Raw genomic sequence first — 12569 nt, forward strand, 5'->3', positions numbered from 1 at the left:
GTTATAACTTCTGACTTCCTGAGGCAGAGACAGCTAAGGTTCTCCCTGTTCCTTCCTAGAAAAACGTAGGGAGCAATCAGCCCAGAGAGTGGAGACTGAGGTTCAGCTACAGCCTTCATGGTCAGTCTCCTGGGAAAGGATGCAGAGATGACGTACGTCCACTGTGATTCCACCTGCTTTTCAAGAAGAGAAGCACGATCACCACTAAAACCTAGTGCTGTCAAAACTGTCACTGATGCCACTAGTAAGGACGTGGCCCGGGGTTTTCTAGACACTCATCCACTTGTGACTTCCTGGCCTCACGTCCCACTGCTGGCCCACTGCACGCCCAGCACCGCGTGGGCCTGAGGGCACACAGGGACAGACAGATGCGACCCCCGCCGAGCAGTGCATCACAGGGCAGAAGCCGCTGGGAAGGAGGACGCAGAAGGTGCTAAGGGACGCGAACTCGTTTTGCAAAACTAGTCGGACGATGCCTGTTCATAACATTGTGACTCATCGGAGCTCTGACACGGCTGTGACTCAGGGCACCACCGAGATAAACACAGAACAGGGCTGTCATTCAGTAATCATCTGATTTCAGACCTTTAACACAGTTTCAACATGTTTAGCTTCCAAGGGAAGTGAATTCTTGGACTGGGAGTGGCCCCGTGGCTGAGTCCCCTCGGGATCCCACGGGCAGCTGCACAGGCCACCACGCGGTCCCTCGGCCCCCTCCCTGCCCACCCTCCTCCCACACCAGCTCTTCCCGGCCTTTGGGTTTCTGAGCCTGCAAAGCAACAACGGCGCATGAGGACTAAACCCACCTCCAGCTCACTGACCTCCGTGTAAGTGTCATTCCTTCAAAACGAGCAGCCCTCATGCTACTGCCTGTCCGGCCAAGTCACCCCGATAGCAAATAACCCTTTAGAAACACCCCTGACTTACCTGCATGCCACAAAGCCTTCCACAACAAGTGTTTTTACTCCCAATAACTTTCTTGTATGGCATGTGTGTTTTTATAATTTTCTTTTGACTACAGGGTACAGAGCAACATAAGAATAAAAATCCCATGATGGCAGTGAAGCACACCTGACCTATTCAAAAGGTATACAAATAACTTTTGTAAAAAAGAAACACTTTTTGTTTGTTCTCCTGGTCTACAAACTCCAGACTCACGAGTGACAGAGGCTTACGTTCTTTGAAGGCCTAGCATCCAGCCCAGCACAGAGCAGCTGCTTCTTGAGTGTGGGCTGCTTCTTGCTCTGGGAAGACGGGCCAAGGGCAGTGTCATCAGAGTCACACGGGGCGACTTCCATTCTTCCTTCCAAGGTTCCAACTTAGGATCTGGGAGCCTCATTCTGAATCAGATAAACTTTCCTGATATTTGATTATTTCCTGTGTTATTTGTTTAATCCAAGACACAGAAACAGCTACCTGAATTAAAGCATCCTTCACCACACTGCCTTGAAAAGCAAAAGTAACCTGGGATTGGGTATTTCCAGGGTTGTGCAGGAGATGCACAGGACAGAGCTTGCTTCTGAGGGGGCGGGCAGGCACAGGTGCAGGAGAGACGCTCCCTTTACAGCCTGTGGAACATTGGAAACCATGTCCCATATCCGAGCATTAACTGTCTGAAATGAGCACAGTTAAGTGTCCCAATAGTAAGTCTACTGTAAGTAAGTAATAGGTGTATTGTACATAAAATGGGAAAACGAAGTACAGACCATCCCACGCTCATCCTTCCTTACCTTTGTAATTGGCGAGTACCCTTGTGTGCACCCCAGCCAGTTTCTGCGGACTGTCCCCCAAATCAAGCAGTTCGGCCCTGAAGGGAGCAGAAATTGGGCGTCTCAGCCTCCAGGTCACCATGAACACCACGTGTCAGGCCAGCACCCAGCACCTGCGGGGGCACGATTCTAGGGGGGCGAAGAGGGGCCAGGCCCTGAGGGAAGGAGGAGCCCCCTGTGCACCCCGTGAGCAAAGCCACGGAGACAGGCCATGCCGAGCAGGACACGCGGGGCTGGGGCCGCCCTCCTCGGCGTGAGGGTGGGGAAGAGGGCCTGGCAGTGGGAGGCAGGGTGGGAGCCGTGAGCTGTGTGCCATTTCCAGGTAGGGCTAGGAAAAGCTTTAGAGACCAGTTCACAATTATTGTAAAATTTAGGAGGATGAGATGCAGAAAGATTAGGCAATAGTTCTATCAGTCAGGGCTGCCATTTTGATACCAGGCTTTGTGATGCTAGCGTGGTGCATGGGCATACGTGTGTGTCTGTATGTTCGTACGTCTGTGCACGCACATGTCTGCACACACGTACCTGCGTCGTCACACCGCCGTGCGTGATCTGTGATTGGACACACCCCCAGCTCCCACCCCTCCTCTGTTGCTGAGGGACATCCGTGTGACATCAAGTGGCAGATGAAGGGCTGCCTCCTGTGCTCCAGCTCGGAGGGAGCCGCCTCATGACCCAGCTGTGGGCAGTGCACGTGGACTCGTGGACTTCGGTAATAGGAATTCCCACAGAGAGCACCGTCTTTATGGGACCGGAAAGGACGGACTTCTGCTTCCTCCCGGCAACTTCACTGCGGCTCTTCACTTGACAGCCCCAGAGGTGACTCGCCTTTTCTAGAAGCTGGATGAGATCCTTCAGTTTTCAAGATGTTAGTTTCCCCATCTGGACAGCACTGTTTATTTGATTCAAACCATGCAAAAGCTGGGTGACTTTTAAACAGCTTCTTCTCACGATTCTCAGATTACTGGGCTGTGATAGAAAAAAGAAAGGAAAATGGGCAAGAGAAGAGCAAAGCACACCGATAAAGTGACAACAGAATGACGGGGCTGCTAATTTTATCAAGCTGCAAGCTGGGTACTCAATTCACATAATCACAGCTCTTTCCTCCAATACCTAAAGTAGAAAACAAATACCACTAAATTGGGAGATCGGGATTCACATATATACACTAATATGTATAAAATGGATAACTAATAAGAACCCGCTGTATAAAAAATAAAATAAAATTCTAAATATCCAAACAAAAAAACAAATACAACTGAACGGCCAGTGGTGAGATGGGTTTGGATTTTGCAGGCCAGATGAGGATGTAGTAGTTAGCCTCTAACTACTAGCCTGATAGGCTCTGCTGAGCTCCAAAACAATCACAAACAGCTAATTCACCACAGTCGGCTGAATCCCATTGAATTCCGAGGAGCGGGTACCAGAGGCGGGCGGTGGACTCGGATCTGAGGGCCGTGTGCTGACGAAACAGCCCCTGGGGGTGTCCTTACCCTGGGGGCCCATGTCCCCCCCACCCCCGGTTGCTGTCCAGCCCCCAGAGGCCATGCGCGTGGGTCCCCAGGGTCTATCCTCAGCCCCTTCCTCTCCCCACTCCCTGTTCCTCCTACAAAACCTGGTGGGTTACCATGACCTCAGCCTCACTTATGTTCTTCCAGATTCACAGGTCCAGACCCAGACTCTCTTCTGAGCCCCGTGTTTCCAGGCACAAACTAAATGTCCTTAACCAGAGTTTCCTGGTGCCTGGGATTCACCTCAGAAAGAAGACACTGTTTCCATCTCCCCCAAAGCCCCCTCGCATCTTCTGGGACAGGTTCGGCAGCAGGAGTCTCTCAGGTCGCCCTCTGACCCCGATGACCTGTGACCTCATCCTCCGAGCTCCCCCAAGAGGGCCCCTCGTCCCTCTCGCAGATAACTCCTCAACACTGTCAACGCTTTCCACGGACTGTACACTGAACCCTCACAGCAATCTAAGGACTGAGTGTTATTATTCAAATTTTATATATAAGAAGACTGAAGTTTCAAGACATTAGCCCAATGACGGAGACCACGCAGCTGGGGAGATATAAAACCATTGTCAAGGGCAGATCTGTCTCCCCACAAAGCTCAGACTCTTGAACCAAAAGAATTGCAACCTTGTGTGTGAACCACATGTCACAAACTAGCCCTTCAAGGAGAGCCTTGGTCAGCGTCCCAGGTGCCAGGTGACCATGAGGCATGGAGAGCATCTACAGGTGAGTGTGAGTGATAAGGGCGTCTACAGGTAAAGAGCGGGGGTCAGGAGCTGGTGATGGCATTACAATCCTGACTTTTCATGATCTCACATTTTCAAGTCTGCCCCACCCACACTAGAACCAGAATTTACTTATCAATCTAAAACAGACCTCATTCAAAGTAGATCTGCTGTCTTCTGATTCTTTACACCTGGAATGGCTGTTCACTGGCCGGCAGGTGAACCCCGGCTTTCTTAGGAAGAATTTAGGCATCTGCCACCAGCCAGCACGTCCATCTTTGTCTTCAGTGCTTCAGTGGTACCACTCGGGGGGCACATCCACCAGGATCTTTCTCTCTCTGTGTCTTCCATGTGCTATCTCTTCTCTCCAGAGTTCCTGTCCTGTCTCCCAGGCTTATTCACCTATTACCACGTTCTTATCCCTGGAAACTCAGTTCACAGCTAATTCCTCTGGGGCACATCTGCCTGGTCCCAGAGACTGGCGAGAGGGCCCTTCTCGCACTCACTGCCGGGAGCGGTGTCCTGGGAATTCTTAGCCGTGTCATGTGTTGGGGTAACTGCTGAAGACGGAGCGCAGCAAGGGTGGTGCTGAGATTATTTGTGCTTTGGGGGCAAATGTTTAGACGAGGTGGTGGAAGAACATGCAGAGGGAAGGAAGATGCCCCATCAGTAGGAAACCTGTGACCTGTGCCCCTCACTCACCCCTTGCCTTCCCTCTGGTCCTGTGGGCAGCCTGATACTGGGGGTCCCGGGTCCCCATGTCCTGCGTCACCCTCTCACCAGCAGTGGGACCTCTCCTGGGACCAGGTCTGATTTTGAAAGTTCTAAGCCTGACTCTGATACCATAGGTTATCACTTATATGTGGAATCTAAAGCATGACACAAATGAACTAATCTACGAAGCAGAAACAAAATCACAGACCTTTGCCAAGAGGGAGGGGCCTGGGGAGGGATGGAGTGGGAGGTTGGGGTCAGCAGATGTAAGCTTCTATATATGGAATGGATAAACAACAAGGTCCTTCTATAGAGTACAGGGAACTATATTCAATATCCTATGACAAACCGTAATGGAAAAGAATATTTAAAAAAAAGAATAACTGAATCACTTTGCTGTACAGCAGAAATTAGCACATTGTAAATCAACTATACTTCAAATATATATATATTGATTAAGAAAAAGAGCCCGACTCTGACTGCTTCCTTTGTTCCACTCAGTTTCATTATGTACTTTTTCTAAATCCTCACTGCTCGGGCCGGGGGTGGGGATTGAAAGCAGGAATTCATGGTGCCATCTTGATTACGGTTCCTTGACTTTTCACAGCCTTTCACTACCTTATTTAAGCCATTTACTCCCAAACGCTTGAATGAAAGTGGCGCTATCCTCAGTCTCCAGAGATCACCTGATACTCGAAGGCATTGTCCGCCAGGAGTAGGGCTGGTTGCAGCCCCCCAGCTGGAGTGTATACACAAGGCTTTCAGATGTAGACAGCCTTCTCAGAAGCAAAAGTAGCCACACCAGGGATTCCCCAGGAGGTGCAGGCTCCACGTGGCTGGGGAGATCTGTCTGTCCTGCCAGGACATCTGTAGCGCTTCCCTGCCCAATGGTCTCGACCCAGCATGTGACCCAGGGCCTCTCAGGCCAGGGGTGAGAGGGCCGTCCAGGTTGTGCAATCAGCCTTGCAGACACGGCCTCCTCACAGGGAAATGTGATCACACCTCCCCTTCTAGATGACTCATTCCCAGACTTTCATCCCGACAGGCAGGGTTGTGTCTGTAGCTGCCTGAAAATATTCTTTCCGTTTCATCATAGTTTAATATTCTATAGACTTGAGCTCTTCAACAGATAATTGAAACCATCCTGAGCCTCTCAGGACAGGAGCCCACTGAGGAAAGTCTAATAAGATGTTTCCGAATATTACATATGGCTAATGTATATGTCAGACCTTTTACATTACTCATTTGACATCCATGTTTGACATTTAAACTTTAAAAGCGGGGGGGTTATTACCAAATGATTAATCAAAACATTCAAAATAAGAGCATTTTACAAACATGACTAAATCATATGGTTTTAATTTATTCATTGCAAGATAATAATTAAAATTAGGTGGACTGAATCAGAATCTCAAAGTATGTTATGCACTCCCATGAATTTCTTACAGTTTAAATAGTTTCTGCATTCACGTCAACACCATTTCTAAGGTGACGCTTCCTTACATGAAAACAAGAAGAGTTCCACAATTTCAAACATCCTACAAGCATCTGTTTAACACAGATATATTTCAGAGCCACGCAGAAATACTCCACTGTATGAACCAATCTTTACTTGAAGAAATAGCATGGACTTGATACACTAATTGTTTACCCATTTCCTTAGGTTCCCAGTGGTCCTCTCCAGGGTGGTTGTGTGAATCTCTCTCTCCTAAATGTCACCGCATAGAACCCATACGCAGGAACTGGACTTGATTTTTTTTAATAAAATATGTTGAAGTACAATTTACATACATTCTTTAAGGGAGGAAGGAATTGATACAGGACAGAAATTTGGATCTTTCTGAAAAAGGAAGAGCATTGGAGGAAGAATAAATTAAGGTAAAATGAAATCCTTTATTTTTCATATTTTAATTGATCTAAAAGAAGCAGTTTGTTTAAAATAACGGTAGTAACAATGTATTGGGAATTAATATTATGTGGATAAAGGGAATAAATGACAGGAGGGAGATATTGGGAATAATTTATAATGAGGTACATACATTATTTGTGAAGTAGGAAAGTGGTATTTGAAGGTGGACTTACATCCACTGAAAATTCGTATTGCAAACTCTAAGACAACTAAAAATGTTTATTAAAAATGTATAAATAATATGCTAAGAGAGGAGATAAAATAAAATCATAAAGTGCTCAATTAAAACCAGAGAAGGCAGAAAAGGTAGAAGAAAATGAATAGAAAATAGTTACAAACATGGCAGATATTAATCCAACTATATCAGTTATCACTTTAGATGCGAATGATCTAAATATGTGTTAAAATACAGAGAATTCAAGAGTGGATGATAAAACAAGACTCAACTATTATGTTGTCTACAAGAAATCCACTTTAAAAACATAAACTTCCACAGATTAAAAATAAAGGGATGGAGAAAGATACACCCACGGTAACACTATCCAAAAGAAAGCTGGATTAGCTACACAAATTTAAAAGAAAAAAAAACTTCACAAGAAAAATTGTTGAGGATAAAAAGGACATTAAATCATGGTAAAAGAGTTAATTTCCAAGAAGACATACAACACTTAAAATGTATGCATGTAACAACAGAGCGGCAAAATATGTGTGGCAAAAACTGATAGAATCGGATGTGGAGAGATAGAGAGACTCACTATTATAACTGGAGACTTTAATTCTCCACTTCCAGTAACTGATAGATCAAGAAGACAGAAAATCATAAAGGAGAGGTTTGACCTGACCAAAACTATTAATCAACTTGACCTAACTGGCATTTATAGAGTATTCTATCCAACAATAACTGTAGATACATTCTTCTTAACTCACCTGGAACATTCACCAAAATAAACCACATTTTGGCTCATAAAACACAACTGAATTTTTTTATATATACAAAAGAATCCTTGTTTATATTTTTACGTTGCACAAATGCAGGTGACACAGTAGGTCCACAATTCCCATCATTACGTGTAAATTAACAGCTAAAAATCTAAACTCATGATCATCTACACGATTCATAGTCATGCTCTGCGGAATCCACATGGCGTCAGAGGAGAACCTAACATAAAACGCCAAGATTCCAGGTATTACTATAATGTCCTCTGTTCACTCTCTGGTACATGCAGTCAAACCGCCTATGAAGTAATTCACCTCAAGCTTCAGTGGATAAAAGAAGCAGCTGAGAACCAACAGCATTCTTAAGTCTAAACGTGAATCTGCCCCCTTGTCTTGTTAAATTTCCTTCCATGAAAGTTTAAACTTTTAATACAACTATGTTTTACATGAATATAAATCAAAGTTTAACATAATCTCTTTCATATTCACCCTGTAATATGAATAGTCCAACGGCTGGTAAGCTAGAACAGTTCAACAATCTTTATTACAAATTAAATTTAGGATTTTATAGCAAAGTAATAGTATGTTCATCCGAACATTATAAATTTGAACAAATTCTCTTAATGTATACAAATTAAGGTGCAAAGCTTATTCCCAACATGTAATTTGTATGTGCTCTCATTTTTTTGAAGCAGGGTGCAGCGGGCATTTTTAGGACCCAGCTTGCAGCAGCCCTACATCCCCAGAGATTGTTGGGTCCACTAATGGCAGTGGAAACTGATCGAAGCTGCATCAACAGAGTCTGCATGCAGATTTCATTGTCAGAGTCAGTAGAAATGAAGTCCTCCTTAGAACCGTGCTGCGATCGGCTGAAGATTGAGTAACCGATCGTTGGCTCCGCAGGCCAAAGTTACACGGCTCTGCTGTACAAAGGCTTCACTCTCTGCCTGCAGACAGTAACTTGAGGGCCTCTGAAGGCTCTGCGCAGCAGGGCTGAACGTTCGCATTGCTGTGCACCGCCAGCCAGCACGCCTGCCGTGCATCTGAGCTCGAGCCACGTCCTCTGGTGTTAGAACAGTATCCCCGCCGTGGAAACTGTGAATATATGGCCAGATGAACCCGTGGCCTAGGTAGGACAGTACCCGATTCACCTGTGCTGCGAGGCACTGCTGCCGCTGTATCCGCGGGGGCGTGTGCACGGAGAGGGCTCTGTTCCAGAACAGCTGCCTGGGGGCGTGCTCTCTGAGTCCTCAGTTGAAGATGAAGATGGTTCTGATTCAAGTGGGTCAAGTGGGTAGAGGGCGGCCCCACCTTCATGTTCTTCAACATCAGTATCTTTCCAATTCTAACAGGTCTTCCTTGAGGCGTCTCCCTATGCTTTAAAAAAGTATGGACATATGTCACCCCACCTTGTATATTTTCTATGTTTCACACTGTCATCAGTGAGTTCTCCAAAGACTGTCATGACAGCTATTAAGGATTTGCAGGATAGACGGACTTGATCTTGTGAAAACAACCGGTGCTATCTTCATTGTCTGCACACAAAAACATTTCAGAGCATAATTCTCCAAATGGACAGAACCAGCTATGTCTTGAGTAACAATTTTATTACCACTCAGCTGTTTCTTAAGAGCTTTGAACTGATCCATTCGCTTTTGATAAAAATTCACATTTAAGAGCTTTACTAACAATCTTCATTCCAATGTGCATAGCATGTAAATGGCAGTAGTCAGCCACCCCAGACGACACTGCCTGCTTTTATACTGTGGGGGGTGGGGCTCATCACTCCAGGGGCCACTGCCTTCTGCTCCACAGTTGAACAATTTTAAAATAATAAAAAGCATACAAAATATGCTCTCAGACCACAGTGGAATTAAACTAGAAAAAAGTAACCAAGATACCTGGAAAATCCTCAAATACTTGGAGATTGTACTGGGTTGAGCAGGGCACCACCCACTCCCCCAAATTCATGTCTACCTGGAACCTGTGAAAGTGACCATATTATTAATTATTCTGTTAGTTATATTAATAGAATATAAAAATGGAATAGAATAGAATAGAACATAATATTTTAAACTGGGTGATAATGAAATTGGTATAAGAAAATTTGTGGGACGTAGCTACTGCTGTGCTAGAAAGTAAATTTTAGGAAAGTTTATTTTAGGAAAGAAAAATGACAAACTCAATGATTTAACTATACAATTGAAGAATTTTATAGAAAAGGAGAACAAACTAAACTTTAAAAAAACAGCAAAAGAAAGGAGATTTTAAAAATCAGAGCAAATAGTATGAAATGGAAAAGAAAACACACACAAGAGAGTAGTTACAAAATCAGAAACTGTTACTCTGAAAAGACTAAACAGCAACAACAAAAATGTAAAGCCCCAGAAACACAGAATGAGAGAAAAAGAAAGAAGGACAAAATTACCTCTACCAGAAAGGAACAGCAACAAATGTCTAAAACACTGGTATAGACAATTTATGGTTTAATAAATTTGAATATTTAGATGAAATGGATAAATTCCTAAAATAACACAGCTGATTAAAACGGACACTTTTCAATGTTTTTGGGTCCATGTGACTCTGTAAATCCCCCCCACATTTTTGCCCTCATAGTAGCTGTAGTTTGCTCCATCACTAGTAATAGAATAGTTCTTACCTTACACAGCGTACCTGTAAGTCGGTACAAGGGAGCAAGGGAGTCGGTAACAAGGGAGCAAGCACGCACTGTGTCTTATTATGGAGTTTCATCATCCCAGGTGACTGCTTTTATATGTCACTCATTCTCTATTCAACAAGTACTTACTGGGATCTGCTGAGTCAGGCCCTGGGGCAAAATCATGAGTAAAGCAGGCATAATCTTTCTCATTGTTATTATGGGGTTTGAAGTGAGCAATACTGTATTTTTAAAAGTTATATATTTCCTGTGCCTATATATTTACACTAAACAAATCATAACTCTTATGACTAAAAACACATGATTAGTTAAATATAGAAAATGTAATTTTGTTGTACCCCTGAAACCAACACAACATTGTAAATTAACTGTATCCTAATATAAAAAAAAAATTAATTGGGAGATTGGGATTGACATATATCCACTAATATGTATAAAATAGACAAGTAATAAGAACCTATTGTATAAAAAATAAAATTCAAAAAAATTAAGTAAAAAGAAAGAAAATCTATTAAAGTTGATGATATGCTCGCAACATGCTTAGTCAGGCTCACAATAGGAAACATCCTGTAGATGAAGTCAAATACCTTAATTTTATAAAACATACCCAATCCCTCATGAAGATACACCCAGGAGCAGTCAGGTAGCGCATCGCACTTGAAAGAGAAACGCCCTCATGCTGTTTAAGATTCAGCCACGGGGGCAATGGTGAGTGGCTGTTACAGTGCAATGGATAAAACTGTCTTATCAAAAGAAGCTAAGAATTTCTTAATCGTACTTGATTAATGAGTTCAATATTGGCGTTCTGTTAAACCTCTACAATTTGCCTGGGAGAGATTACAGGCACACTACCTTTGTTCATTCTGCAGCCTAGTTCATTCACATGGATAAACACGAGGGAGACTTATTTGTGCAACTTTAGAGCAGGATAAAAATAGTTAGGTTTAGACTGTTTTTGAACACTCTCTGTACACTGACAGCGGTTTTGATAATGGCGACCCAACAGCAGAACGTCCACAAGAACACTGGTCACGTAAGTCTGGGCTGAAATGTAGACAAGAGCGTGTTTCAGACAAAGTGGCACTAGCTCTTAGCCAAGGCCCTCACCCTACTCCTACTTCTCTGCTCACGAAGCTGTGCTTTGACATCTGATGTATTTTTTTTTAAGAGTTGCTTTTAATAACTTGGATAATAAATTCCAGAACTTATTTTTTAAAAAATAAACTTTCTCTACATCTGTGTCTCTATTTCTGCTTTGCAAATTAATTCATCTGCACCATTTTTCTAGATTCCACATATATGCATTAATATATGATATTTGTTTTTCTCTTTCTGACTTACTTCACTCTGTATGACAGACTCTAGGTCCATCCATGGCTCTTTGATGACCTAAATGGGAAGGAAATCCAAAAAAGAGGGCATGTATAGCTGATGTATGTATGTGTATGTGTATGTATAGCTGATTCATTTTGCTGTACAGTAGAAACTAACAAACACAACATTGTAAAGCAACTATACTCCAACAAAATTAATTTTTAAAAAAGAAACTTTCTATTTTGAACAATTTTAGTTTACAGGAAGAATGGGAGGTGCATACAGGAAGTCCCCGTGGACTCCCTCCTGCAGCCTGTGACTGGTGGTCAGACCTCTATGGGCAGCTTTCTCCGGGGATGGGGACAGCACCAGTCTCAGGGCAGTCTGTGGGTTACGTGCCGTAATAAATTCTCAAATACTCTCTGTGCATGTTTACAGCTGTCTGTGTGTTCTGTTAGCTCAGCCACGTTCCTTGGCATCTCTCACCTAAGAATGTGGGGTTGGGATGTTCATGGTCTCCATTAGAATTTATTGTCATGCACACAGACTCCCAGGTACCAGCAAGGCCCCTGTGGGAAGTTCCGGGGTGGGTTCAGGTGTCAGTGTGTCCTGTAATCACTGGATGTGATCACCAGATGAGCCATCTATGACACTGGTGAGCTGCTGAACAACAGACTCTCCAGGTTTGCTTCCATCCTAGGTTTGCTTGATCTCATCTTCAAATCTGAAACAAGGGTCTCAATATTTTATTTTATTTTATTTTATTTTATTTTATTTTATTTTATTCTATTCTATTCTATCCTATTCTATTTGAAACATCTGACAAATCAACAAACTGAATTCCAGAACATCAACATCAGAGATCCAAGTCTTCTCAGGCCACAGCTAATTTCACTTTCCGTGCTTAAAGACCAAGCTTTCAAATTATTCAACTTTATTATAAATACTTTCTGCCACATTTTGCCTCAGAGTAGAGCAGGAACATCAAGGAAAAGAGATTAGATTAAAATCTGAGTC

The 12569-nt window shown here is 43.5% G+C and overlaps 1 pseudogene; it reads right to left on the minus strand.

The window, feature by feature from the left end:
- Positions 1-299: 299 nt before the first annotated feature.
- On the minus strand, positions 300-10890 carry LOC115851203 (vacuolar protein sorting-associated protein VTA1 homolog; annotated as a pseudogene).
- Positions 10891-12569: the final 1679 nt, after the last annotated feature.

Source organism: Globicephala melas, chromosome 14 (assembly GCF_963455315.2).
Source record: "Globicephala melas chromosome 14, mGloMel1.2, whole genome shotgun sequence".
NCBI classification, from domain to species: Eukaryota; Metazoa; Chordata; class Mammalia; order Artiodactyla; family Delphinidae; genus Globicephala; species Globicephala melas.